This window comes from Podarcis filfolensis, assembly GCF_964270895.1.
Source record: "Podarcis filfolensis genome assembly, chromosome: 13".
Lineage (NCBI taxonomy): Eukaryota > Metazoa > Chordata > Lepidosauria > Squamata > Lacertidae > Podarcis > Podarcis filfolensis.
The window spans coordinates 7,884,366-7,912,009 of NC_139615.1; the positions used below are offsets into that span (position 1 = coordinate 7,884,366).

Here is a 27,644-nt window from a genome sequence, read left to right on the forward strand (position 1 = left end):
AATCAAGACATATATCTTTGTTAGTACACCCTCCCTTGTGTGATAGGGAGATTAATCTCACATGCTGTGATGAAGGCTGTTCTTTAAACTGAGTATGAGAACTTTTTGGATGCAGATAAAGTTTTGCAATGATAATCCACAATTTTGCCCAGATACCGCCTAATAGTTTGTAGGTTAGCTCTGATGACCTCAGGTCAGCTGAGCCTCCCTTCTTTTAACTATTTTTGTGACTGGAATCTTTTGAGATTATAACTTGGATCGCCCTGCCTGCCAATTAATTTTCATCAGGAATGTCATTTGAATGCTGGCCCAAGAAGAGAAATTAGCTAACAATAAATAGCAGACTGTAAGATAATACCGAAGACATATTATTTTTTTGAGATTAAGAAAGATTACAAATGGATAAATGGATAAGGATGCTCTGGTGATTAAGAATAAACATTTTATCTTACTTTTAACTCTCTGTCTTTTCTGCGAGTGCGGGCTGCAGAAGTGAAATTGCATTCCTCTTAAAGAGAGAGACACAAGATTTCAAGGCAGACACTGTTATGGTGGAGAGAAATATAATACAATATGGCAACAATATTGTTGAATACCCCACTGTTTGTTGGTATTGTGTGGCATTTACTGTGTGAGCAATTCAAAGGGCTCATAGAAAAACCAAGGTTCTACATGTGGCCTTTATTTCAGGATTTCCTGCTTTGTATCCACAAAGAAAATGTGACGGAGGCACAGCAAAGCCATCAGAGATCATAGCCATTAATATTCTCCATGAGTTTGTCTAATACTCATTTGAAGGCTTCAAAATTTGTGCCCATCATTGCCTTTTGAGGGAACAAATTCCATAGCTTAATCATGTACTTCATGAAGATCTTAGTTTTCTTTTGCCTGTTCTGAATCATCCAACACTCAATTTCCTCTGATGTCCCTGAGATCTAGTATTATTTCTACCCTATTTTCCAATGCATGGAACAATTTAATCAATTTTTATCATGTTGCTCCTTACTCATTTTTGCACTAAAATAACCCCCTCAAATGCTGTAGTCTAGCCTTGCCAGTTTTCTCACAGGATGACAAATATGAGTGCTACATAACTCACCATCCTGGTTTGAAATTTCCCCTTCTGGACATGGAACACAACCATAGCAGCAAAACTTTTCCCCTTCTTTCGTTTTCTTCTGATTCCCAGGGTGGCAGTGGTCATTACACAGAGAAAGGGGAATCACCTATCCATAGCAGAAAAGCAGTTTAGGAGATCAGATAAACTAATTGCTTATTTGATTTCAATTAATGAAGTTCACTACACAGCAAACAAAGGGTTAATATAAAAAAGCTGCAGTATGCAGCTGCGTTAACTATGAATCTCATTATTTGGGATCCCTTCACACCTATGACAAACTTTGCAATCATTTTGCAGGAAAAAAATCACATTCTAAGGTGCCCCAAAATATTGTCTGACTTCCCCAACATGGTGCAATACTGGACAACCCCAATCCAATATTGTTCAATTCACACCAAACCTGTGCCAAAGTTTTGCATTTGTGAATTGTGGGTGACCGGTAGGGCACTAAGTTGGTCAGGTCAGCCACACATAATGAGGGCTCCCCAAAATGCACAGTTTGTAATGCAAAATGCTGCAAAACAATTGAAAAACAGTTCACCAGGACTTCATTTTAACCCTGCCTGGAGATGGCCTTTCAGCTGATTCCCTGGTGGCCTGTTGGAATGTGGAGTTAACCAGGGCTATTGACTGTTTGGCTGCAAAGCGCCCTCTTTGATTGCATGGAGCCCGGACAGCTCCATAGTTTTCCATGGATCTGAGGGCAATGAAACAATTGTTATGTACTGAAGTTCTCACCCTGGGCCAGCAGGGGGATACTGTAGATAGTTATGCAAATGAAGGATCGAAAGTGACGTTCAGTGATTGGATAGTTTGTATGCAAATGAAGGATCGAAGGTGACGTTCAGTGATTGGATAGTTTTAGAAAGTTGTAACAGTTACGTTGTTCTGGAGCTCTATATAAGCAGACTGACTGAGCTCTTCAGTTCAGTTCTATTGTGGCCTCTGAATAAACAAGAGCTGTTCTTCACTGCCTCTATTGCATCTGCAGAAAACAGCAGCAGAAGACTCTTTCAGGTGGTTCGCAATTTAGCGGAACCACCTGCTCCATCAGGGCCCATTATGGTCCACATGATCTCCTGCACTGATTGTTTTTGCAGTTAAAGTCACTCAGATTCAGGAAGAGGTAGACTCCACTTTGGGAGCAGGGGTGGGGTGGGAAAGTGCTAGAGTCCTGTCTAGTCAAGTTGCATGGGATCAATTCCAATCTGTTACCTCCGAGGATGTAGACAGGCTGCTTGGAGGGGTGAAACCAAGCACCTGTCTCCTTGATTCTTGCCCATCCTGGCTTATGAAAGCTAGCAAGGAAGGGCTGGGAGATGGGCTTCATGAGGTGGTGAATACTTCTCTCTGTGAGGGAGCCTTCCCAGACCTGCTGAAAGAGGCGGTCATTAAATTGCTTCTTAAAAAAACCATCTCTAGACCCAGCCAATATGGCCAACTATCACCCAGTCTCAAATCTTCCATTCTTGGGCAAGGTGATTAAGCGAGTGGTTGCTGAACAACTCCAGGCACGCCTGGAAGAAGCGGACCATTTGGATCCCTTCCAGTCGGGATTCAGGCCTCATCATGGGAATGAAACTACCTTGGTCACGCTGTTCAATGATCTCTGGTGGGCTAAGGACAAAGGTGAGAGCTATTTCCTAGTTCTGCTGGATCACTCAGTGGCTTTAGATATCATTGACCATAACATCCTTATGGACCATCCAGAGGGGCTGTGAGCTGGGGGCACTGTTATGAGTGTTCAGACCCCTGGGCTCTCACTTGTGGGGTGCCTCAGGGTTCTGTCCTCTCCCCCATGCTTTTCAACATCTACATGCAGCCGCTGGTCCTGAATGGGGTAACTGTGCTCCTGAAGGAGCAGGTGCACAGCCTGGGAGTCATTTTGGACTCACAGCTGTCCATAGAGGTGCGGGTCAGTTCTGTGTCCAGGGCACCTGTTTACCAGCTCCATCACCCGCAGACTGTCTCACCAGAGTGGTGCATGCTCTAGTTATCTCTCGCTTGGATTACTGCATTGAGCTCTATGTGGGGCTACCTTTGAAGGTGACCCGAAAACTACAACTAATCCAGAATGTGGCAGCTAGACTGGTGACTGGAAGCAGCCGCCGAGACCACATAACACCAGTCTTGAAAGACCTACACTTGCTCCCAGTACATTTCCAAGCATCAGATGTCAAGGAAATAAACAACTATCTGAGATTTGCAAACAATACATGTTCTATTACTTAGTTATTGTCTCCATACAATAGAAAAATCATTCTTCATGAATGATGAATGCGTCTCCTTCAAGAGCATCAGGATCAACTTGTCCAATTTTCATTTGAAGGAAGAACTTGTTTGGGAAGGTGATCATGTTCATGATGTTAAATCCACCTCTCACTTCCCTTTTATCATTAAAGGACATTATTTCTCCTGCTGAATTGCTGAATAAAATGTCTTGCAGAAAATAATGCAGCTGATTCAAAGAGAAAAAAGAAAAAGAAGGAGAGTATATATAACGCTGACCAAGTATAAATAATGACCTTCCTTCCTATAGCAGATGGAAAAGTTATAATACAGCAATAGATGACTAAGATACTGTACAGGTAGATGTGAAATATACAGGAAAGCGGGGCACTCACAGAATGTTATCACTTGACGTCTGGCCTTGGAGTAATTGGCTGACTGAAATAATATTTTATTTGCATTATATTACTCCCTTCTTTATGAATATTGCTTATGAATCTGCACTTAACACAGACCAAGTATGAAAAATGAGCTATTTTCATATAGCAGATAGAAAAGTTACAAAATTCTATCACCTTAAAAGTGTGATATTTCATGAAGTTCAGGCTTGGGGTAATTAGCAGATTGAAATAATGTTTTGTTTGAAATATGTTACCTGCCAAGGCTGCAGATCTTGAAGTTCAAACCTTTTGTCTTCTGCTCTGTGCTTTGATCTGTATGAATAAATAGCATGCAAAGCATGAGCCACAACAAAGACAGCATTGTAGATATTGTAGCTGTGGCCAGTCATGCCTATTTCAAACAGATGCCCAGGAAGACACTCTAACTTCTCCCCTGTACATGTTTCAATATTTTGCATGAGCAGATCTGGAAATGGACAGTGAAATGCTTGCTCCCAGAAGTCCTTGAGAAAACCACCGCCTGGATACCAGTAAGGTTTGATGATCTGAAGAAATTCATGGAACTCAAGAAGCTCTTTTGAGTGAATAGTGAAGGAAATGGCACCTTGAAAGAGATCAAGATCCCCATACCTTTGAAAACTCAATAATCCGAAATCAATTTGTGTTGTCCTGATCCACACCTTTCTAAATGATGTGCTTTCCTTATTTCCAGAATCTCGTAGAAATATAACAAATCTCAGCCAGGTCAGTGTCTGAGAATCTCCATAGACAATGAAAATATTGGCTTTGTCATTTGTGAGACACACATAATAACTTTCAAGTATGTCATAAGTTCAATGAGCATATCGGAATGAGCTGCTTTTTCCATTCTTTGTGTGAAGGATGAACACATCCCATGCTGGTAGAACAAGTGCTCCAGGGCACACAAGAATTTTTCTCCTCCGTCATGATCCGTAACCACCATGTGGTAAAGGGAAAGGAAGTGATCAATATCACTCTCGTCTTGCAGAAATGAGCCATATACAAGCTAACGGGATAAAACCAGACAGTATATAGGTAAGTATATAGATAAGTATAAACAATTACTTTTAGCATGTGACTGTTTATTCAACAAATGTTTGTTGAAGCAATTGCTTGCTTTCCAGACACTTAAATTGAAGGATACTGCCAGTTGAATTTTCTAGAGTTGTGGTGATACTTACGTATTGAAAAACTGTGGTTTGCATGTTCAAGGTGCTGTGTGTGTGTGTGTGTGTGTGTGTGTGTGTGTGTTTGCGGTGCATGTTTTGTGGATGTCAGCGTAAATGCATGGTGGGACATCCTGAACTCCTTCCTAGCAATATCTCTGGGGCTTCTTCAAAGAAGGGAAACATGAATTGTCATAACCTATGAATGGGACAATAGAGTGAATGACACAAGACGTGGCTTAAAATAGACAATTTCCATGGCAGGATATCTACCACAATATAGTACAGAGCTACACTGGCTAGAGAATACTTCTCCCTATAGTCATCTGAGTCAGATGATGAGTAACATACAGAACTTCTCTAGCCCTGCAAAAGGTCCCAACAAAATAAAGAGTGGATTACCAATCAGCAGTCCAGTCAGCAAGTGAGCCACTGCATTTTGCACTAGCTGCAAAAGCCAGCCTCAGGGGCAGCTCCACAAAATGTGCATTGCAGGAGCAATTCATTCTGAAGGCTACCAGTGCAAATGAAACACTATCTGAAAGTCTTGAAGGCCTGGAAAAGCATGTGGAAGGAAGATAAGGTCCCAACAAAATAAGAGTGGATAACCAAAATGATGGATTATGCTGAATGGGCAAAGATGCTCATGAAGATCAGACATCAAGATGATAAAGTTTTTAAACAAGAATGGTACAATTTGGTTGAGTACCTTCAAATCCACTGTAGCTATTTAGAAACATTAGCAGGCTTGATATAACATTTATGAAGTAAAATGAATTAAAGTAGTAAATAAGGAGATGAAATAGAATGGATAATTATATGCAAGAAAAGAGGATAAAATATGGAAACCAGGGTGGGACAGGGGGAAGTCTGAGGGGTTTGTATAATCCCAGTTTTGTATATGTGGAAAATGTTTGGTGTGTATGGAAATAATGTTAACATAAGAAACTTGGGGGGGGGGGGAAGAAAAAAGAAAGAAAGCCTGGGAAAGCAATTGATTAATTCTTTTCTTGTTGATGAATCTGGGAAGGGGGTGGGGGGGTTGTGTGTTTGAAGAAGAGTGTTGCCACAGATTTATTGTGTAGAGAAATGTTGGTTTCCCAGTCCTTTCATTAATCTAGAGTTTCAGAAGTGGTCTTTGTTGTAAGATTTGTCGCTTTGCATCCACAAATGGCTTCACTCATTATGATGATGATGGTGATTTTTAAAAAGTGTCACTATGAGTTAAAACTCTGAAAAAGTTATTATCTCTTCATGCAATTATCCAATTTATTATAATTTGTTCAATTAATCAAAGCTCATGAGACTTTCCAGTAGCCACTTCTTAAGAGGCTTGTAGGAAGAGGAAATAAGCTGCACTGCAAGGATGCTTGATCTATTTCTGTTGCTGCTTTTGCAAGTGTCTTTTGTGTACAAAGCAAATACTACCAGGTGTCCCACCAGTTATCCTGTTCCTGTTCCCCATGAGTGGTACCAGCCAGGTGACCTCATCATCGGTGGGATTTCTTCTCAGATCTTTTATGTATTTGATGAAGTTTTCTTCAAGGAACAGCATACACAGAATATGTTCAAAGCTCCATAGTAAGTGACTCCCCAAATATCCCTTCAAATCCCCATTTCTTTAGTTTCATGTCTTACTGATTTTAAGTCTTAAAGTAGTGAGTTTTGACCACTGATGTATATAAACTGCTTTGGTGACCTTTTCTGCCTAAAATTGGGCCAGTAGGGCCAACCATGAGTGCTTCTCATTCTCAGTCACTGTCTGAGTCTTCTAAGCAGACAGACATTAAAGAGACTTTCGTTCTCTCATACTAAAAATCTTTCTATTCTGTAAAGCTACAGAGGAATGGAAAGGAGACATTCACCAAGGGGTATTCTACAAACAAAAACTACGTCATCTGTAAATGCTTTAATATATAGGTTTGCTGTCCCACTTTGACACCTTGTATCTCATCACTTTCCCTTATATTTTTAAACTTTTAACACCAATATTAAGAATAACAGAGACACTGGCCAACCGTGTTACATTTTATATCCAAGGCAACCAAATTTTACAGTTCCTCATCCAATGGTTCCAGGGCAGCTGTGTAAAGCTCTTTTTGTACTCTCTTCAGAATTCTTGTGCTTTAAGCAATTCATTACAAAATGATATTCCTTCTGGATATTCCCACCAATATTGTATTCATTTATTCAGTCATTCAATCATTCTCACATTAGGTTTTAAGCATAACTAAGAGAAATAATAGCAGATTTAAAATGTGTATATGCAATCAAAGCTGGTCCTTCGGAATTGGTGTTCAGAGCTGGGGGCATTTTTGAGCACTGCTGGGCATATCTCTTGATTCAAACAATGGGTTGAAGGTGATTTGCTGAAGTGTAATAATGTATTGTACATAATTTAAGTGGAGAGAGAAAGTTATTTTCTACATTTAAATAAACTCAAAAAGATTAACAGACCAATCCTTTATTTTTGAGAGCAGTTGCCGACATATATAATCCTTCTTTTTCTTTAAAATCCTTCATGGAATTTCTTTCAGAATTGTAATCCTGTGTCCTAGAGCTGTTAATGCAAACTGTAAACTGTAAATTTTAAACAATCCCCTTTATTTGATTTGGCATAAGCTCACTTAATATGGAATATGGAAGACTGTCAATGAGGGCCTCAAGTTTCCTAAATCTGTTTTTTAATAATAATAATAATAATAATAATAATAATAATAATAATAATAATATTTTCCTCCTTAAACAATATTTTCAACAATACAATAAGAAACACAAAGACTTTCTGTTCTGCTGACTGTGTGACTTGTGACTGGTTTTCCACTTTCAAGTCCCATCTCGCACTTTAGCTCTTTAACTTCTATTGCTCACATTGCAGGATTGATTTCAATCCTGCTAGTGTCTTCAATTTTTACAATTATTATTCAAATATATAGTAAATTTACTCCAATCCCTTTGAAATTTTTGATTGTCATGATCTTGAATCCTGCAGGTCAGTCTGGCCAGTTCTGCAAAGTACATCATCTTGCCACTCCGCAATCGTAGGTACCTCCTGTAACTTCCACTTTTGGGCCATTTAAGTTCTTGCTGCTACTGTGGCATACATAAATAGTCTTTGATCTATCTTCACAAATTCCTTTCCCACCAAACCTAGCAAAAATGTTTCAGGTTTTTTGGGGAAGGTACATCTGAACATCTTTTTAAATTCATTATAGATCAATTCCCAAAAATCTCCATCTGGTTCTTTACATTTCCAGCATGTTTTATCTCTCATTCTATACATTTTAGCTAACTTTACTGGTGTTAGATACCATGTGTACGTCATCTTCATTATATTTTATTTTAATGCCATACAAGCTGCAAAATTCAAACTTTCATTCCACAGTTTTCTCCAGAAATCACATTCAATATTATGCCCAAAATCTATTGCCTTTTAACATCAAAGTTTCCTCCGTTTCAAAAAATTTGGTCACATCTTGTACTTATCTCGATTTAAGTTTTCTTCATCTTCTTCTTGGATCTCCCAAATTTTTCACACTTGGGTGGCTCCTGCAGACCAATCAGACTGCTGCATTTTGGATCCTATTCAACTCAATACATAACAATCTGCCTGTATAGCATCCAGTTTTTTCTTAACTTGGTGATTCTTCTCACTCCATTTTTTGACTGTCTCCTCAACAGAGACTGTACTTTTTCTTAACTCCTGTATATTTATAGAAAGCTGAGGCAGTGCACTGGTGCTGGTCCCAGGATTGTTTTCAATGCTGCCAGAGTCTCATTTGAATCAGTCTTCTTTTCAGCTTCCATTAAAGCTAAAACTCTTCTTCCTGTCTGGGAAGTTTGCAGTAAATACCTCACTGTTTCTGTGATAGTGTACTTTCTTTAAGTTAGTGGAAGTCAGCCACTTACACTCTTGCATTCTGAGACTTACAATGGCAGAGTCAATGAAGATGTCTGGCTGCATCTCGCCACTCCACCTGCCCATAACTGAGTCCTCTGACTCTATCCAGGTCAAGGAATGGTGATTCCAACATACTTGGGTGATCTCAAGCCTACTCCAAAAACCATCAGAGTGTTTAAAGGGTCATATAGGCCACCTGGGACAAAGCTGCAGGGTGCATTTCTGGCTAAGCCAGAAACCCACAATTTCCACTTGAAATTTTGAAAATATAACTTTATTTGCAGCATGGTGACAAAATTCTACCAGCATACCCTTGCCTTGGCATTTGCTGTAAAAGAAATCAACAAGAATCAAAATATCTTACCAAATCTCACCCTTGGATTCCACATCTATGATAGTTATTATGATGCAAGGATGACCTACCGGACTGCTCTGGACCTACTTTTCAAATCACATAGATTTGACCCCAACTATATATGTGGTGCTCAAAAAAACCTCATAGCCATCATTGGGGGCCTTAGCTCTGTTACCTCCTTCTATATGGCTGACACCATAGGCCTCTACAAAATTCCACAGGTAGGAGCTATGAATGGGGGGAGATATATGGATTTTCATAATTTACATTCTTCCATTTCCAATAAAGCTGTCATTGAGGCTCCCTAGGAAGAAAACCTTGAAACAGGCACATGTTCAAAATGAAGGTTAAAACTTTCCTACCTGTTCACTTCCTTGTAGCTCACATATGGATCTTTCCCTCCAGAGGAGAGTGGTGCAGACCAGTTCCTTTTCTTTTATCACATGGTACCCAATGACAGCCATCAGTATATGGGAATAATCAACTTACTGAAGTATTTTGGATGGACATGGGCTGGACTTTTTGTTGCAGAGGGTGATGGTGGAGAAAATTTCTTGCAGACCCTGGTACCATTGCTTTCCGAGCATGGAATCTGTTCAGCCTTCAACCAAAAAATACCACAACTAGCCCATTTAGATAAGCTGAGTGAAACTATGGATGTGCTCTTGGATATCTATTTCTCTTTAACAGATGATAAAGTCAGTGCATGTATACTCTTTGGAGAATCATTGACGATTATGTGGATGAGAGGTATTATATTTCTGCGAGATCCTGAAAATAAGGAAAGTTCATCATTTGGGAAGGTATGGATCATAACAAGCCAGATTGATTTTATATTAAAGGATCTTGAGCTCTTTCAAGGGGCAATTTCCTTCACAATTCATTCAAAAGAGGTTCTAAAATTCAATGAATATCTTCAGAACTTAAAACCTGATAGAACAGAAGGAGATGGTTTTCTGCAAGAGTTCTGGGAGGAAGCATTTGACTGTACATTCCCAAACTCCAGTGTGCTAATGGAAGGCAATGAGCCATGTACTGGGGAAGAGAGGCTGGAGAGGCTTCCTACGCCTCAGTTTGAGATGGGCATGACTGGCCAAAGCTACAGTATCTACAATGCTGTCTATGTTGTGGCTCATGCTTTGCATGCCATGTACTCAAGCAGATTGAAGCAGAAAGCAATGGTCTGGGATAAGAAATTTGAACTTCAAGACCAACTGTCTTTGCAGGTAATGTGTTGAAATCAAAATCTTCTTTATCCAATGGATTGAATAGTCCAAGGTGGGGCTGCATCCAATTTATCCTCCACAAGTAGCTGACGAAATGGGATTATTCATCTTATTCACTGACAAACGTACAATCATAGAATAGTATAGTTGGAAGGGATCCCAAGGTTTATCTAGTCCAATTCCCTGCAGTGTAGAGATGTATGTTGTGTATGTTCACATGATCTCATGTACATTTTGCTTGACATAACAATGCATTATCCATCTACCATCTGTTTAGGAAATAAGAGCTAATTTTGCACACCTAGGGAGCATGCCAAACCCAAGATCATCTGGGATAAGGGCGGGAGGAGCCACCACCCACCCGCTGGTAGAGGAGAGGGAACACCGCAACCAAGCCACGGAGATACTCGATTCAAGGTGGCGAGGTCGCCAGGTGGAGTACTTGGTAGCTTGGGAGTGGGAACCCAGGTCAGAAAACACGTGGGTCCCCGCTGAATCATTCAAGGACGGCTATCTGGTGGGAGAATTCAACAGTTTGTTCCCGGATAAACCAAAACCACTAGCGAGATTCTGGGAGGAAGAATTTGGGACCACAGACGACGAAGGGGACTTCGTGGGTTTTCCTGCCTCCGAATAGGAGGAAGGGGAGGTGTCAGAGGGAGAAGAATCAGACTGGGAGGCCCACCCCGCGGGAAGAGATCGGAGCGGGTGGGAAGCGGGTTTTGAATCCTCAGAGGATGGTGACAGCTCCTTCAGGGGATTCCCCGCATCGTCGGCCGAGGAAAGGTACGAGGTTGAATCAGAAAATCGGGCCGGGGGTGGAGGGGGTCCTGGGGGGGCGGTGGATGTCAGTGAACTGCCATCGGAGCCGGAGGCGGAGGGAAGGCTCCAGAGGGATGCCGGAGAGGGTCCCAGTAGTGAGAGAGGCAGCCCATCTGCTGGGGAAGGAAATCAGCATAGCACCAGTGGAGAAGGGGGGCAGAAGGGGGAATCGGTGAGGGGGCTCCAGGACTCCTCGCCGGAGACCAGCAGGGAGAGAACGGGTCCTCCGCTGCCCACACCCTCCCTGCGCAGAAGACTTCCGCGCAGGGAGAGTAGGAGGAGACTTGGCGTCAAAGAACTTCTTTGCTGGAAGAAGTTCAAGAAACGCCCACTGACGAATTCTGCCAGCGATTGAGACAGCCACGGTGAGAGGCTGTCCAGACAGAAAGGGTTCACCCAGGTAACCTAGCCAGGAGTGGCGACAACTTACGCATGAGCAACCCCTAGAACCATTACATATACATTTTGGATAACTTAGTAGGAGTCAGATACCACCTAGTACATCATTTCAAGTGATTTTCTTTCAGCATACAACATACAGGATGCTTCGTAATAAGGTTTCAGATCTGGCAGAGTGAAACCTCCTCTTTCTCTTGCATCTGTTAATAATTTATATTTTATCCTTGGTTTCTTCTCCTGCCAGATAAACCTAGATATGTCTTTTTGCCACTGTTCAAAGCATCTAACTCTGCCTATTACCGGGGCTGATTGAAATAAAAAAAACGGTCTTGGCAGTCCATTCATTTTTATCACTGACATTCTTCCCCAAAATGATAGGTTCATTCTTCCCCATATCTCTAAATCTCTTTTTATTTCTTTACATAATTGTCTTTATATAGATTAATATTCTTAGCTGTTAACTAAACTCCTAGGTATTTTACTTTTTTATGTATAACTAATTCTGTATTTATATATAACTAATTCTCTTTTTTCTTGCTCCCTCATATTTTTAACCAAAACCTTAGTCTTATTTAAATTTAATTTAAAGCCTGTGAGCTTCCCAAAGTCCTGTATCTTTTCTAAAACTTTTGGTAGAGTATCTTTAAGATCTTGCACTGTAATTACAAGGTCATCTGAAAAAACATTTAATTTGTATCCTTTGTTTCCTACCATTATTCCTCTGATTCTTTTATCCACTCTTATCTCCCTATCCTTGCCTTGTCCCCTTTGTTATTTTGGATTTTTCTGTTATAACCTTATTAACAATCAACCTGGCCTGTTGTTCAGAGTGAATTTCATCTAGCCCTCTCCCAAATAATTCCCCAAGATTCATTTTTCTATCATTTTTTTCAATAACAGCCCATGAAACATTGTCAAAGGCCTTTTCAGCATCTATAAACATTAAGGTCTCTTGTTTCTCATTTCTTACTTCCAGATATTCAATAATGTGTATTATATTCCTTATATTATTCTACATTTGGCGACCTGGTAGAAATCCAGCCTGGTCATGAGGAATTATTTCTGCTAAGACACTTTTCAATCAATTGGCTAAAATATTGGCAAATATCTCATAATCATTAATTATTAAGGAAATTAGTCTATAATTTTTAACTGACAATAAGACCATGTCTTGCTTTGGGATTAAGGCAATGTAGGCATCCTTCCAAGTATCTGGTATTTCCCTAACTTTAAGATTACATTCATTACTTCTGCTAAAGGTTGTACCAGAAAGTCCTTTTTGTGTGTGTGTGTATAATATTTTGCTGAGAGCCCATCAGGCCCTGCTGTTTTACCAATCTTAGGTTGTTTAATTGCTTCTTGCACATTCAGTGCCGTTAACAGCTCATTTAATAGAATAATTTTCTCTTTAGAAATTTGTGGAATTTTATTTTTTTCCCTAGATATTCTTGTATTTTCTCTTAATTTTCAGGACCTGAACAAAATAACTCTGCATGGTATTTTTGAAATTGTTTCCTTACGTTTTTTGGATTATCCACTATTTTACTCTCTATACACAGTTTGTTTATCACTTTCAAGCCCTCTTATCCCCTCAGTTGCCAAGCCAGTAGTTTTCCTGGATTGCTTGCATTTTTTTAAAAAAAACAAATTATTTTAAAAAACTTCTTTGCTATTTCTTGATTGAGTTTCATTGAATACTGTGATTGCTATATTTTTATTGCTTGCTTTATGGAACTTTTTCCAGGTCTTTAAACTAATTCTTTCTCATTTCTAATCAGTTCATCTAAAATCTCCTTTTCAATTAGCTCCACTCTTATCTTTCTGGCATTACATTCAACAACTCAGTTGGAGAAACTCTGAGCTTCAATGGTAAAAAGCAAATGGGAGGTTTATTTGACATCATGAACATAGTTACATTCCCCAACAAGTCCTTCCTTCGAGTGAAAGTTGGACAAGTGGGTGACGATGCTCTTGAATCAAGAAAAATCATCATTCATGAGGACATGATAACATGGCACAAGGGTTTTAACCAGGTATGGGTCCAGGGGTATTACTGTGGTCCCTGCTCTCTCTTTCTGTTCCATTGAACAGAATCCAAAGCTCATTTGAACATCAAAATGCTTGATGAAGAAATCCCTCAGGTTCAATCCTCTGCATTTCCAAGTAGGAACTGAAAATATCACTTGCCTGTAATAATAAAGAGCCAGATAAATCAATGATTAGGGCTCTAGGATTATATTTAACATTCCCTTGATAAATTTATTTCAAGTTCACAAGCAAAATTAAATAAATTAATTAAATAATATGTAATTTAAAAAAAAATATGTCTTGGTTATGGGTAGATGGTGCCTATTTCTGTGTGTAATGACTGCTGCTCCCCTGGTCATCAGAAGAAAAGGAAGGAAGGAGAAAAATTTTGCTGCTATGATTGTGCTCCATGTCCAGAAGGGAAGATTTCAGACCAGAAGGGTTTGTGACATAGAATTCATTTTTATTTTCATAAGAGAACTGCTTTGGGGCCTAAAACATACTTATTAATTTATGATTGCATGCTGTTTGCGTTGTTTCTTTGTTGACTTGCATTATATATCAAAGGGCATTTTGAAAAAATGAATGAGTCTCATGCAATACATTCTACATTGATTTGAGTTTAAGCCCTAAAAGAGTCAAAACGATCGTTCTCCCATTCAAGTCAATGAGAGCACACAAGGGGATTTGCAAGCCCTTTAAACTGTTAAAATAGGGGTTTAAATCCCATAGACTTTCAAGGAATAGCACTCAAAATAATGTTTCTGAACTGCTGAGTTTCTGGGAGGCAGAGGAAGTATATGAAATACATTTGGAATTTGACCTGTTTCTGTTTTTCAGATATGGATGACTGTTTCAGATGCCCAGAAGACCAATATCCAAACATGGACAAACATGGTTGCATCTCCAAAACTATAACCTTTCTTTCTTATGAAGAACCACTGGGGATCAGCTTAGCCTCAATAGCTCTTTCTTTTTCCACTGTCACAACTTTTGTGTTATTAGCTTTTGTGAAGCACAGAGACACCCCAATTGTCAAAGCCAACAACCGAGATCTTAGCTACACACTCCTCATCTCTCTTCTGCTCTGCTTTCAATCTTCTTTACTGTTCATTGGCAAACCAGGGGATATGGTCTGCTTTCTTAGACAACCTGCTTTTGGCATCGTCTTCTCCATGGCTGTTTCTTGTGTGCTGGCCAAAACCATGACCGTAGTTGTAGCTTTCATGGCCACCAAGCCAGGGTCCAGCCTGAGGAAGTGGGTGGGGAAAAGACTGGCCAACTCCATTGTCCTTTCCTGCTCCCTCATCCAGGCAAGTCTTTGCACTCTCTGGTTGGCCATTACTCCTCCATTCCCAGATTTAGACATGCACTCACTAATAGAAGAAATCACTGTGCAATGCAATGAAGGGTCTGTGACCCTCTTTTCCTGTGTCCTGGGCTATTTGGGCCTCCTCGCTTTCTTCAGCTTTCTGTCAGCATTCCTGGTCCGCAAATTACCTGACAGTTTCAATGAAGCCAAGTTCATTACTTTCAGTATGTTGCTGTTTTGCAGTGTTTGGCTGTCCTTTGTCCCAACTTACCTGAGCACCAAAGGGAAATACATGGTGATGGTGGAGATCTTCTCCATCTTGGCCTCCAGTGCTGGGTTACTGGGCTGCATTTTTGCCCCTAAATGCTATATTATCATGCTGAGGCCTGAGCTCAACAACAAAGAACAACTAATAAGGAGAAAGAATTAATGTATCACTTAGTTTTGCCACCATTATATTATAAATGAAGGGTAGTATTTACACAAGTTCATTTAAAATATTTTTTCTGTCTCCTCACACAGTTTCTGTTGGTTCTTCAAATCCTATTTAGTCCCCTCACCTCATCTATCTCTCAGTTAACTGCCACCAGTCCCATGAAGGATTGGGGGTATTTAAATATGCTAATTAGAGAAGAGTTGGTGTTTTCTATGAAATGAGAACCTGGTATATTAAAGCATAATAAAGCTTTCATTTACTTAGCATAGCCTAATTAAAAAAGTAAGCTAAATAGTAAGGACCTTCGTCCTTACGGGACCGCCTCTCCTGGTATGTCCCTCAGAGGACCCTAAAGCCATGAATAATAATAGCTTAAAGGTCCCGGGCCCCAAGGAAGCCAGACTATACTCCACCAGTGCCAGGGCTTTTTCAGTGATGGCTCTGACCTGTCCCACGAGTCTAGGACCCTGCTGGACTTGATCTCCACAGGGCCTGTAAGACAGAGCTATTCCTCCTGGCCTTCAATTTGAATTAGCCTGATCCTCTGTTCCCTTGTCCCTTTCCTCTTCTATGAAGAAATCCTTTCTGGAACCCCACATTTAAATTCTTCCCTGGTCTCCTTGCTGGCCCTAGTAGGACCAGCTTGACCAGTTAACCCTGGGGATCATTTAATGTCTACTTACTGGGCTTTTCTTCTCTCCCCCAAAAAATGACCCCTGAATTTTTGAATTTTATTGATATTGATGCTGCATTTTATGTTGTGTTTTATGTTGTTTTATGCTGTTTTAAATTTGCATTTTAATCAATGTTTTATATTTGTTGTTAGCCACCCTCAGCCCGGTTGTTAAACCGGGAAGGGCGGCGTATAAATAAAAATTTATTTATTTATTTATTTATTTATTTATTTATTTATTTTCTATATATGCGTATATATATATATTTATCAGTTGAATTTTTAGTTACATACTGTACATACACATACATTATATTTCACATTTGTTCTTGTTCTCCCAAGCTGACTTCCCTCCTTCCTTCTTCTGGCTTTTTTGTGTCCTCTTTGACTTTTCACATTGTCTTTGTCCATTTTCCATAAGATTGTTCTTCTTCATTTTTTCCATTAAATGTCCGTAAACAAATAAATCTTTCTAGATATACAAATTCTTGCTGTCTGTCTATATTCATTTACAAATGTTGTTCAGTAATAATCCTAATATACATTTTTAATTCATTTTGATATTATTATCCTGTAAATTTCTTGTATTTTCCCTTTATGAGAAATTATTTTAATTCTACTGGTTTCCCTATTTCACATCGTCTTCTCTCTATATAACATAAATCTTCCCCATTCTTTTTGATATGTTTCATCCCCCTGATGTTGAATTTTTTGCTGTTAATTTGTGCGTACTCCATAACCTTGTACTGCCATTCTTCTATTGTAGGCAATTTTTGCTGTTAGCATACCTGAGCCAGCAATAACCTCGCCGCCACTGTTGTGTATAAGAACAGTTTCTGGTCATTCTTGTCAATGTCTTCTCCCACCATTCCCAACAGGAATGTATTGCTGTATTGAGTCAAGCTACAGATAACATTGAGATGATTCCCTCCGTTTCTTTGCTCCCTTTGGTTTATTGAGACCTGGTTTAGAACTGACAAAACATTCTAGTCCCAAATTACAGATTCACAGGACAATTCATAGTAGTGGAATCCTTGCTGAAAGGAAGAGGAAATACTTCTACTGCTACAAAGAAAACCAATTATTATCTTTTTTCACATTTTAAAGTTTTCATTCCACTGTGAATCCTGACGTGGACAATGCATGTTTCCTGGTGTTGCAGGATTACATCCCAAGTGCCAGTATAAATTACATATGGGATTGTTTTGTTTGAACACTTTGATATCACTCTTAATCACATTATTTCAGGGTGGCTTACAATGCACAGAACTGAAATCATACTTGATCTTAACAATGCCTATATTTTTAAAACACAATTGACTGTGATTTGCATCTACAAAAGTAATGGCTTCACTCTGACTTTCCTGGCAATATTTGCTCAGGACAGAACTCATGGGCAGAGGTAACATGGAGTCACAGTTTAGAAAACAAACCCAACCCAATGCATTGGTTACCAAAAGTGCCACTCTGCCCCAAACCTCTGGAAAAAAAATGTCTCTCAGTGCAATTAACCAAATCACTGTTTTTTGTTCAATTCATCAAAGCTCGAGGGGCTTTGCAGTAGACACATGAAAAGAGTCAATAAGCAAGCCTAGAAGTTGTTAGAATAAATAATACTCTATTCAGCAGAATAGTTAGTGTAGGGGCAGCTTCCAGGCATGACCAATTCATTTCATTTCTCACATTTCCCATTATTGGCCAAAAATCAAATGGGTGCTGCCATTCTCACCTTCTAATCAAGGCTCCATTGGTAACACCCTGTTTCTAAAGTGCAACTCACAAACCTCTTTTAGAATTGTATTGGCAGAGAAATTCCTAACCTAATGTAGTCCCTTCCTCTCAAAGGAAACGAGAGCAGCAAAGTGCAAACTATAGAAGGATTAAAGTGACGGAAATCATCTAAGAAGTATGCACAGACTGGAAGGTGTTTTGTCTTACGAGGCTTCTGGAAAGAGGAAATTAGCCCCACTGCTAGGATGTTTTGTCTATTGGTGTTGCTGTTTTTGCAAGTGCCTGGAGTGTGCAATGCAGATACAACCAGGTGTCCCACCAGTGACCCCTTTCCTGTTCCTCATGAGTGGTACCAGCCAGGTGGACTCATCATCGGTGGGATTTCTTCTCAGATCTTTTATGTATTCTATGAAGTTTTCTTCAGAGAACAGCCTTCACAGAATATGTTCACACTTCCATAGTAAGGATCTCGCCACTTATCCCTTTAAATCCTCATTCCTTTTGTCTTATGTCTTCCAGATTTTATGCCTTAAAGCAATAAGTTTCTTCTCACTGTTGTATGTAAGCTGCTTTGTTGGCCTTTAGTGGCTGAATAAGGGGATAAAAATGCTTCGGGTGCATGAATAATTCTACTGGTTCACAAAGAAGCATTTACATAATTGAGAAAGTTCCAATAGGTTCATCCCTGAGCCCTTCTCATTCTCAATCAGTGTCTGAGTTTATTAAGCTAAGAGATGTTCAACACTGACTTTTATTTGGCCAAAATAAAAATGGGGGAGAAGGCGGTATGTTTGGTTTTATTTTCCCCTATAAATTTACAATTCCTACATAGAACATAGAACAAATATTGTGGAGGAAAAGGGTGAAAATGAAAAGAAAAGAAAAATACAGGTAATGTGGAAAAGAGAAAGAACAAGCACTGTTTCAAATCTGTCCACCTGATACAGACCCACCCACAAAACACCTTTAAGGAGTACAAAGTGTTCTCACAATTTCCTATCTCAAATTCCAAGCTCATGCTTCTTAAAGCCATGGAAACTATTTATTATTTCATTATTCATTATTTACTTCATTTTTGAAGTGCTCTTCATGAGACTAGGAATTAAAAAGTCATTGCTTTGCATTCTGCCCTGTAATTATCACCTGAAGTGCTGAATCTGTTCTGGTAAACTTTTTCATCCATCAAAAACTAAATTATTCATCTGGCTATCCAATGGGGTAAAATTATGTAACATTTGAAAATGTAAGATAAAATGCCATTTCATTTCTATGTGCAGGAAAGTACAATAGAAATGGGTGGGCAGGGGATTGAATAAATTGTGTACCATTTGCAGTTTGCAAGCAACTGGAGCAGCACATGCAGATTGTATTCCCTGGACTGACTTCCTTTCTGGACATGAAAGGAATGAGTAAACATTGGTAATTTCTGCTCCCAGTTCTGTTTTCAGCACAATTGCCATTTGAATTATCATCTTGAGACGTGAAAAGAGCTAATATATCTGCACATAAAACAATTTAATACATATTTAGAATCAGATCAGATCCAATATAAATAATAACTGTGACAAAAGTAAATATATTTTGCTGACTGTGGCACAGTGAATTCTCATTTCCTCACAGTTATTGTGGTCTTCCCAATTATGAAAAGTGACACAGATTCTTCTGGTATATTTAAATTGATAAAAACAGGGGATAGGCAGACACCATCTATTTCAATCTTTAAACGCCTGATGAAAATGTTTCTATCACTTCAAAGTTTTATAGGTAACTTAGAATACATAATTTCACCATATTTATCTGATTTCTGATTTTAATTTTTATATGATTTTATTGTATAATTTATGGTTCTGATAATTATCTCTTAAGGCTTCAATCCTCTGAGAGTAAGACCCACTGAACAAAGTTGGGTGTCATTCTGAATAGAAATGCCCAGGTTTGAATTGGATGTTGTCAGATTTGTTCCCTTTAGGATCAGTTGTACCTTGAAAGTCATAACTAACTTGCTTCATTGGTTTAAATGAGAACTAACTTTAAGGAACTTACAGTGTATTCTTACAAATAAATACCAGAAGCTGCCTTATACTGAGTCAGACCATTGATTGATCTTGCTCAGTACTGGAAACAGAAATAGGTAACAGATCTCCAGAGTTTCAAGCAGGGAGTCTTTCCCAGATCTACCTGGAATTGTCACCTGGGACCTTCTAGATGAAAAACTGATGGTCCACCAAACTGCCAAGGAGCAGCAATCCATCCAGGACTGTCTACCAATAAGTCAATGGGATTTATTTCCTGGTAGTTTTAGGACTGTAGCTTTCATGGTCCAGAGCACACTTAATCATGAATATGAAGTGGTTGAACACAGAAAGAGAGCTGAGAGTTCTTAAAATCTAGTCAGTTGAAAAGGAAAAGCAAGAGATTAACAATAGGTTTTTTGAATTAATATGCAGAATTAAAAGTAAGTGCTGTTGGGGCTATATGATATTTTTTGGAATATGAGTTACAGAAACGATCAATTTTGGGATATGTTGATTCCACACATTGCAGATTTTACACTAGAAATTGTGAATATCTAACTTCATTTGCAGTGTGGTGACAAAATTCTACCAGCACACCCTTTCCTTGGCATTTGCTATAAAAGAGATAAATGACAGTCCCAAGATCTTGCCCAATCTCACCCTTGGATTCCACATCTATGACAGTTATTATGATGCGAGGATGACCTATCGGACAACTCTGGACCTACTTTTCAAATCACATAGATTTGTCCCCAACTACAAATGTGACGTTCAAAAAAACCTTATAGCCATCATTGGGGGACTTAGCTTTGATACCTCCCTCTCTATGGCTGACACCATAGGCCTCTACAAGATACCACAGGTAGGACCGATGAATGGGCTTTTCACAATTTATATTTTTTTCTCTTAATAATAATGCAGATTGATCATTTGACTCCCCTGGACAACATATTTGGAATAACAATTGGTGTAAAATGAAGCAGCCATATTACTGGCTGGAATTCCTTTTAGAAGGCTGATGATGAAGAAGATGATGACAATAATAATACTTCAGAAAGAGGCTGTTTACTGAGGTTATTCCTTGCAAGTCAGAGCTAAATGCTAGAATATGAGGATGAAGGAAAATATTCAGATTTCTTAAAATCAACATAACAATAGAAAAAATTATCTAGAAGAGTCCTTGGGTTGAACGGTTCTTGAACCTATGAATGGCTCTGACTTAATCTTTGTTGAATGAACAGGCACAGGATTAAAATGAAGGTTCATCCATATGTAAATCTATAATGTTTGTACACTTCCTTTTAGCTCACATATGGGTCATTTCCTCCAGGGGAGAGTGATGCTGACCAGTTCCTTTCCTTTTACCACTTGGTTCCCAGTGACAGCCATCAGTATATGGGGATCATCAGCTTACTAAAGCATTTTGGATGGAAATGGATTGGACTTTTTGTTTCGGAAGGTGACGGTGGAGAAAATTTCTTGCAGACTTTGGAACCATTGCTTTCTAGGCACGGAATCTGTTCATCCTTCACACATAAATTACCACACGTAGCCAATATAGAAAAGCTGAGTGAAACACTTGATGTGGCCTTGGATATTTATCTCTCTTTAACAGATGATAAAGTCAGTGCATGTATAATCTTTGGAGAATCTTTAACCCTTATATGGATGGGAGGTGTACTAGTTCTAGGAGATTCTGAAAAGAAGGGAAGCTCATCATTTAGAAAGGTGTGGATCATAACAACCCAGACTGATTTCATATTAGTGGCTTTCCAAAAGCTTTTAGATCTTCAGACCTTTCAAGGTTCCATTTCCTTCACAATTCATTCAAAAGAGCCTCCAGGGTTCAATGAATTTCTTCAGAGCATTAAGCCTGATAAAATAAAAGAAGATGGTTTTCTTAGGGACTTCTGGGAGCAAGCATTTGACTGTACATTCCCAAACCCCAGTTTGACAACGGAAGCCAATGAATCATGTACTGGGGATGAGGGGCTAATGAGCCTTCCTGGACCTCAGTTTGAAATGGGCATGACTGGCCACAGCTACAGTATCTACAATGCTGTCTATGTTGTGGCTCATGCTTTGCATGTCATTTACTCAACGAGAGCAAACCAGAGAGCAATGGCCCGAGATAAAAAATATGAACATCAGAATCTGCAACCATTCAAGGTAAAGTGTTGAACTCAAATTCTTCTTAATTCAATGGCTTTAGTAGTCCAAAAGGAGACCACCAAGATTATCATCCACAAGTACAATTTATTCCCGGAGAAACCTAGAATCATGGAACCATAGAATTGCATAGTGGGAAGGGATTCTAAGGCTTAACTTTACTAAACCATACTTGCAAATGTAATGCTTTTTAGCCCTTTATGTCTTGTTATGTTTCAATTAGCTCCACCCTTTTCTTCTTGACATTGCATTTAACAACTCTGCTGGAGAAACAGTGAGTTTCAGTGGCAAAAAGCAAACCGGAGGTGCACTTGACATCATGAACATAGTCACATTCCCAAACAAGTCCTTCCTTCGAGTGAAAGTTGGTCAAGTGGACAATGATGCTCTTGAAGCAAGAAGAATCATCAGTCAGGAGGACAAGATTACATGGCACAAGGGTTTTAACCAGGTATGGGCCCTGCAGGCTATATCTGAAAAACAAAATGGTTGAAATACAAAGGTCCCAAGTTCAATCCTCTGAATCTCCAAGTAGACTTTGAAAATAACACTGGTCTGTAATCAAAAGCAGCAAGATGAACCAATGATCAGCTCCCCCCCACTTTTAAGAGATTTTTTTAGGACAGGTACTTTCTGCATCTCCAAGTAGGCTTTGAATATGACACTGGTCTGTAATAAAAAAAAAAGCCAGCTGTACCAATGATGATGATGATGATGATGATGATAATAATAATAATAATAATAATAATAATAATAATAATAATAATTTATACCCTGCCCTCCCTACCAAGGCCGGGCTCAGAGTGGCTTACAAGCAACAATAAAAACAAGTTGAATGATTACAACTTAAAAACAAAATTTTTAGTTGAAAAGACCCTGGCTCTGGTTGAAGCTAATCTAACTAACCCGGGACGACTAGGGTGTTGCTATTTATGGATCTTGAGGCTCTCCGTTGCTCATACCAGGAGAGGTGGTTCCGTAGGTACGAGGGTCCTAGGCCATGAAGGGCTTTAAAGGTCAAAAGCAGCACCTTAAATCTGACCCTGTACACTACCGGGAGCCAGTGCAGCTTGAAAAGCACTGGGCGAATATGCTCCCATGGCAGAGACCCCGTGAGGAGCCTCGCTGCAGCATTCTGCACCCGCTGGAGTTTCTGGGACAGCTTCAAGGGCAGCCCCGCGTAAAGCGAATTACAGTAGTCAAGCCTGGAGATGACCGTCGCATGGATCACTGTGGCCAGGTCGGGCGGGAAAGGTAAGGGACCAACTGCTTGATGCAGCGAAGGTGGCAAATGTCGCCTTGGCTGTTGCTGTAACCTGCGCCACCATGGAAAGGGAGGTGTCAAGGATTACACCCAAACTCTTAACGGAAGGCAATGGCACTAATTGGGCCCCCGCAAGAGAAGGGAGTTGGTCCCTCATCCCCATGCCATCCCGACCCAGCCATAGGACCTCTGTCTTCGTTTTAGGATTTAGTTTCAATCGGCTCCCACGAAACCATCCAGCCACAGCTTCCAAGCATCTGATCAGTGTGTTCGGGGCTGAGTCGGTGTGGACATCCATCAGCAGATAGAGCTGAGTGTCGTCAGCATATTGGTGACAGCACAGCCCAAAGTTCCGGATAATCTGGGCAAGGGGGCGCATAAAGATGTTAAAAAGCATCGGGGAGAGAATTGCACCCTGCGGCACTCCACACACGAAGGAGTGGCGCGACGACATTTCCCTTCCTAGTGCCACCCTCTGTCCCCGACCAGAGATAAAAGAGCACAGCCAGTTACGGGCTATGCCCTGTATCCCCACGTCTGCGAGGCGGTGGTCCAGACGATCATGATCGACCATGTCAAAGGCTGCTGACAAATCTAAAAGGATCACCAGTCCTGACCTGCCTCGATCCAGTCATCTACGGAGATCATCTGTTAGGGCAACCAGAGCTGTCTTGGTCCCAAAACCAGGACGGAAACCGGACTGAAATGGATCTAAAGCCGTTGTCCTATCCACCTTTTTAGGGATTCATGATCTACATTTATAGCACAAGTTTATACTTAACATTTCTGAGATGAGTCTTTCAAGTTCATGAGCAAAAAAGAAAACAAATAAAGAAATTAAATATATTTTTATTATTATTATTTTGAGGGGAGGAATGGAGACTTTCTCCCACCTGACTTTTCTTTCCTCCTGATGGATAGGTGGTGCCTATTTCTGTGTGTAATGACTGCTGCTCCCCTGGTCATCAGAAGAAAAGGAAGGAAGGGGAGAAATTTTGCTGCTATGATTGTGCTCCATGTCCAGAAGGGAAGATTTCAGACCAGAATGGTTTGTGACATAGAAATCATGTTTCATTTTCTTTGGGTAGGATTAGGATGGTGTGCTTCTTTAGGTCTAATTGCTATCTTTAATTACCATGCTGCCTGGAATGTTTCTCTGTAGGCTTCCAATATCTTCCCAGGGACATTTTGAAAAATGAGGAATCCTCATGCAATACATTTTATATAGATTTGAGTGTGAGCTCTAAAATAGACAAAATGATCTACGGTAGTTGTACACCTACCTTATGATATCCTAAACAGAAAAAAAATATATAAAAATGGCCGAAACAAAACTATCAAAATGTCCATAGAGAAATGTTAACACACCTGATGATGGTCACGGTAAGTTTGACAAGTTCCTGCTTTTAAGAGATGAAATCAACATTTGATTACAAGTAGTAGATGCTGGGTCTGACGGGTCAGTTTCTCCTTAGTGCTCTCTGCCACACATGACAGATGCGAAAAAGTATTGGGGCACCCTGCAAATAGACAACCAGATACACAGTTCCAGATAGGAAACAGTGAAGTGAAGATGTGCCAGAAATCCATGTCTGGCCAATCTGCACAGGACATCACAAATTCAAAATTATACCTTTTATTCCCAGAAAAATGAATTTTACTGTCCTGCATTTGGATTGTTTTATTGGTTATTCAGTTATTAAATTTTTTAATCACTTTACATTGTGATTTACGACCAAATAGACTAGGGCTGGCTGACCCATGAGGAAATATGAAGGTCCACCAGTAAGGTCCAGCAGAGCAGCAGATCCCAGTATGGATCTTAATTCAAGGCCAACCTACCCATGAGGAAAGGTGAGGTGACTGCCTCAGGAAGCAGAATGCACATGGGTAGAAAATATCCATGTGAGTTTTACATCCCCTCTTTTTTTTGTTGCCATTTGGGGTCTGCTTCAAGTGCCAAAATCTCTTGGGCAAACCCTGATATAAACAATAAAGCCAAGAGGAAAGAGAAATACATTGGAAACATTTCACCCACTTCTAAAAGGCCACATATAGTTAAAAGCCAAAAGGCTTGTTGGTCAAAGTAAACATATGCCTTGAACCTAAAGATATATAATGATATTCCGACAGGAGCCTCCCAAGGGAAAGCATTCCACAAATGGGCAGCCACCACACCCAAGGTCAATTTTCGGGATTGCCATTCTCCAGATCTCTTGTTGAGGAGATAAGAGAAGAGCCTCAGATGGCAATAGGAAATTCTGGTACAGTTCATATGGGGAGAGGCAGTCCAGGGAGGATTTCATCCTGGGGCATTTTAAGGCCTTATATGTCAAAACCAGAACTTTGCCCAAAAACTAATGGGGACCTAGTGCAGTCAGGCCAGAGTGAGTTTCATGTTCACACTGTCTTGCCTAGAACAGCAACATGGCCACAGAATTCTGCCCAAGCTGAAGTTTCTAAACCATCTTCAGAGGTGGCCCATCTATAACCCATTGCAGTTCACTAACCTATATATAACCAAAGGAAAGATGACAGAAGTTAGGCTATCCCTGTCCAGAAAAAGGCAGCTTTTGTGACAGCCAAAACTGAGGATGCAACCGCCAATTAATCTAGGAAACCTCATTCTTATCTGGATTGTGCTTCAGTTTATAAGTAAAATCATGAAAATAACTATCCACTGTCTCTGCATCCAGCCAAAATAGGTGCAGATGTTGTAATAGCTGCTACACAGTATCACATAACATGTGTTAGAATAATTGTTATACAGAAAGCCCAAAACTTACCCAGGAGTTACAACTCCAGGATCACACCTAAAGCCCAAGTTGTGTATAGTCAAAAATACTGGATTCAGTGGCAGGTGGGATTGGCCAAGTCTTTTTTCCCAGGCACAAGCTCCCTTTCCTCTATTATTTTTCATTTGCTTTCCAATTGTGTAAAGTGCACAAAGGTCAAATGTCCGTAAGTTGTGGGCTAATTAAAGGGCACTTTCATTTTACCACAGTACATTAAGAATGCCCAGGTTGAAATCCCAAAATGGTCATATGGGAGGCAAAAGAAGCAAATGAATTTTGTTTAGTATTTGACCTGTTTCTGTTTTTCAGATATGGATGACTGTTTCAGATGCCCAGAAGACCAATATGCAAACAGGAACAAAGATGGATGCATCTCCAAAACAATGAGCTTTCTTTCTTATGAAGAACCCTTAGGGATCAGCTTAGCCTCAATTGCTATTTGTTTCTCCATTGTCACAACTTTAGTGTTTTTAGCTTTTGTGAAACACAGAGATACACCCATTGTCAAAGCCAACAACCGAGATCTCACCTACACTCTCCTCATCTCTCTTCTGCTCTGCTTTCAATCTTCTTTGCTATTCCTTGGCAAACCAGGGGAAATGGCCTGCTTCCTCAGACAACCTACTTTTGGCATCATCTTCTCTGTGGCTGTTTCTTGTGTGCTGGCCAAAACCATCACCGTAGTTGTAGCTTTCATGGCCACCAAGCCAGGGTCCAGCCTGAGGAAGTGGGTGGGGAAAAGACTGGCCAACTCCATTGTCCTTTCCTGCTCTTTGATTCAAGCAAGTCTGTGTACTCTCTGGTTGGCAACTTCTCCCCCATTCCCAGATTTAGACATGCACTCACTAATGGAAGAAATCACTGTGCAATGCAATGAAGGGTCTGTGACCTTGTTTTCCTGTGTCCTGGGCTACATGGGCCTCCTGGCTTTCTTCAGCTTCCTCTCAGCATTCCTGGCCCGCAAATTACCTGACAGTTTCAATGAAGCCAAGTTCATTACTTTCAGCATGTTGCTCTTTTGCAGTGTTTGGTTGTGCTTTGTCCCAACCTACCTGAGCACCAAAGGGAAGTACATGGTGATGGTGGAGATCTTCTCCATCTTGGCCTCCAGTGCTGGCTTACTGGGCTGCATCTTTGCCCCGAAATGCTATATTATCATGCTGAGGCCAGAGCTGAACAACAGAGAGCAACTAATAAGAATAAAGAATTAAGGCATCTCTTTGATTTGCCATCATTTTATTGTTAAAAAGGAAGGGTAAGATTTATGCATAACTCATTTATACTATTTACAAAAGTTCCTTTAAAATTATTTACATGTTGACTTCTTGGAGGAAATTTTGCTGGTTAACACACCCGTTGACAGCCAAGACTTAAATCTTTGTTAGTATACCCTCCCTTGTGTGATAGGGAGATTAACCTCACATGCTCTGAAGAAAGCTGATTATGAGAACTTTTTGGAGGCAGATAAAGTTTTGCAACGAGAATCCGCCATTATGCCCAGATACTGCATAATAGCATTGTAGGTTAGCTCTCAGAACCTCATGTCAGTTGAGCCTCCCTTCTTTCAACTATTTTTGAGAC

General features: G+C 40.0%; 1 long non-coding RNA gene across 1 annotated transcript; it reads left to right on the forward strand.

The window, feature by feature from the left end:
* The first annotated feature begins 22,388 nt into the window (after positions 1-22,388).
* On the forward strand, positions 22,389-26,894 carry LOC310747216. The gene is made up of 3 exons (XR_014540908.1): positions 22,389-22,455; positions 24,190-24,316; positions 26,373-26,894. It is a non-coding gene; the product is annotated as an uncharacterized lncRNA (long non-coding RNA).
* The last annotated feature ends 750 nt before the right edge of the window (positions 26,895-27,644 follow it).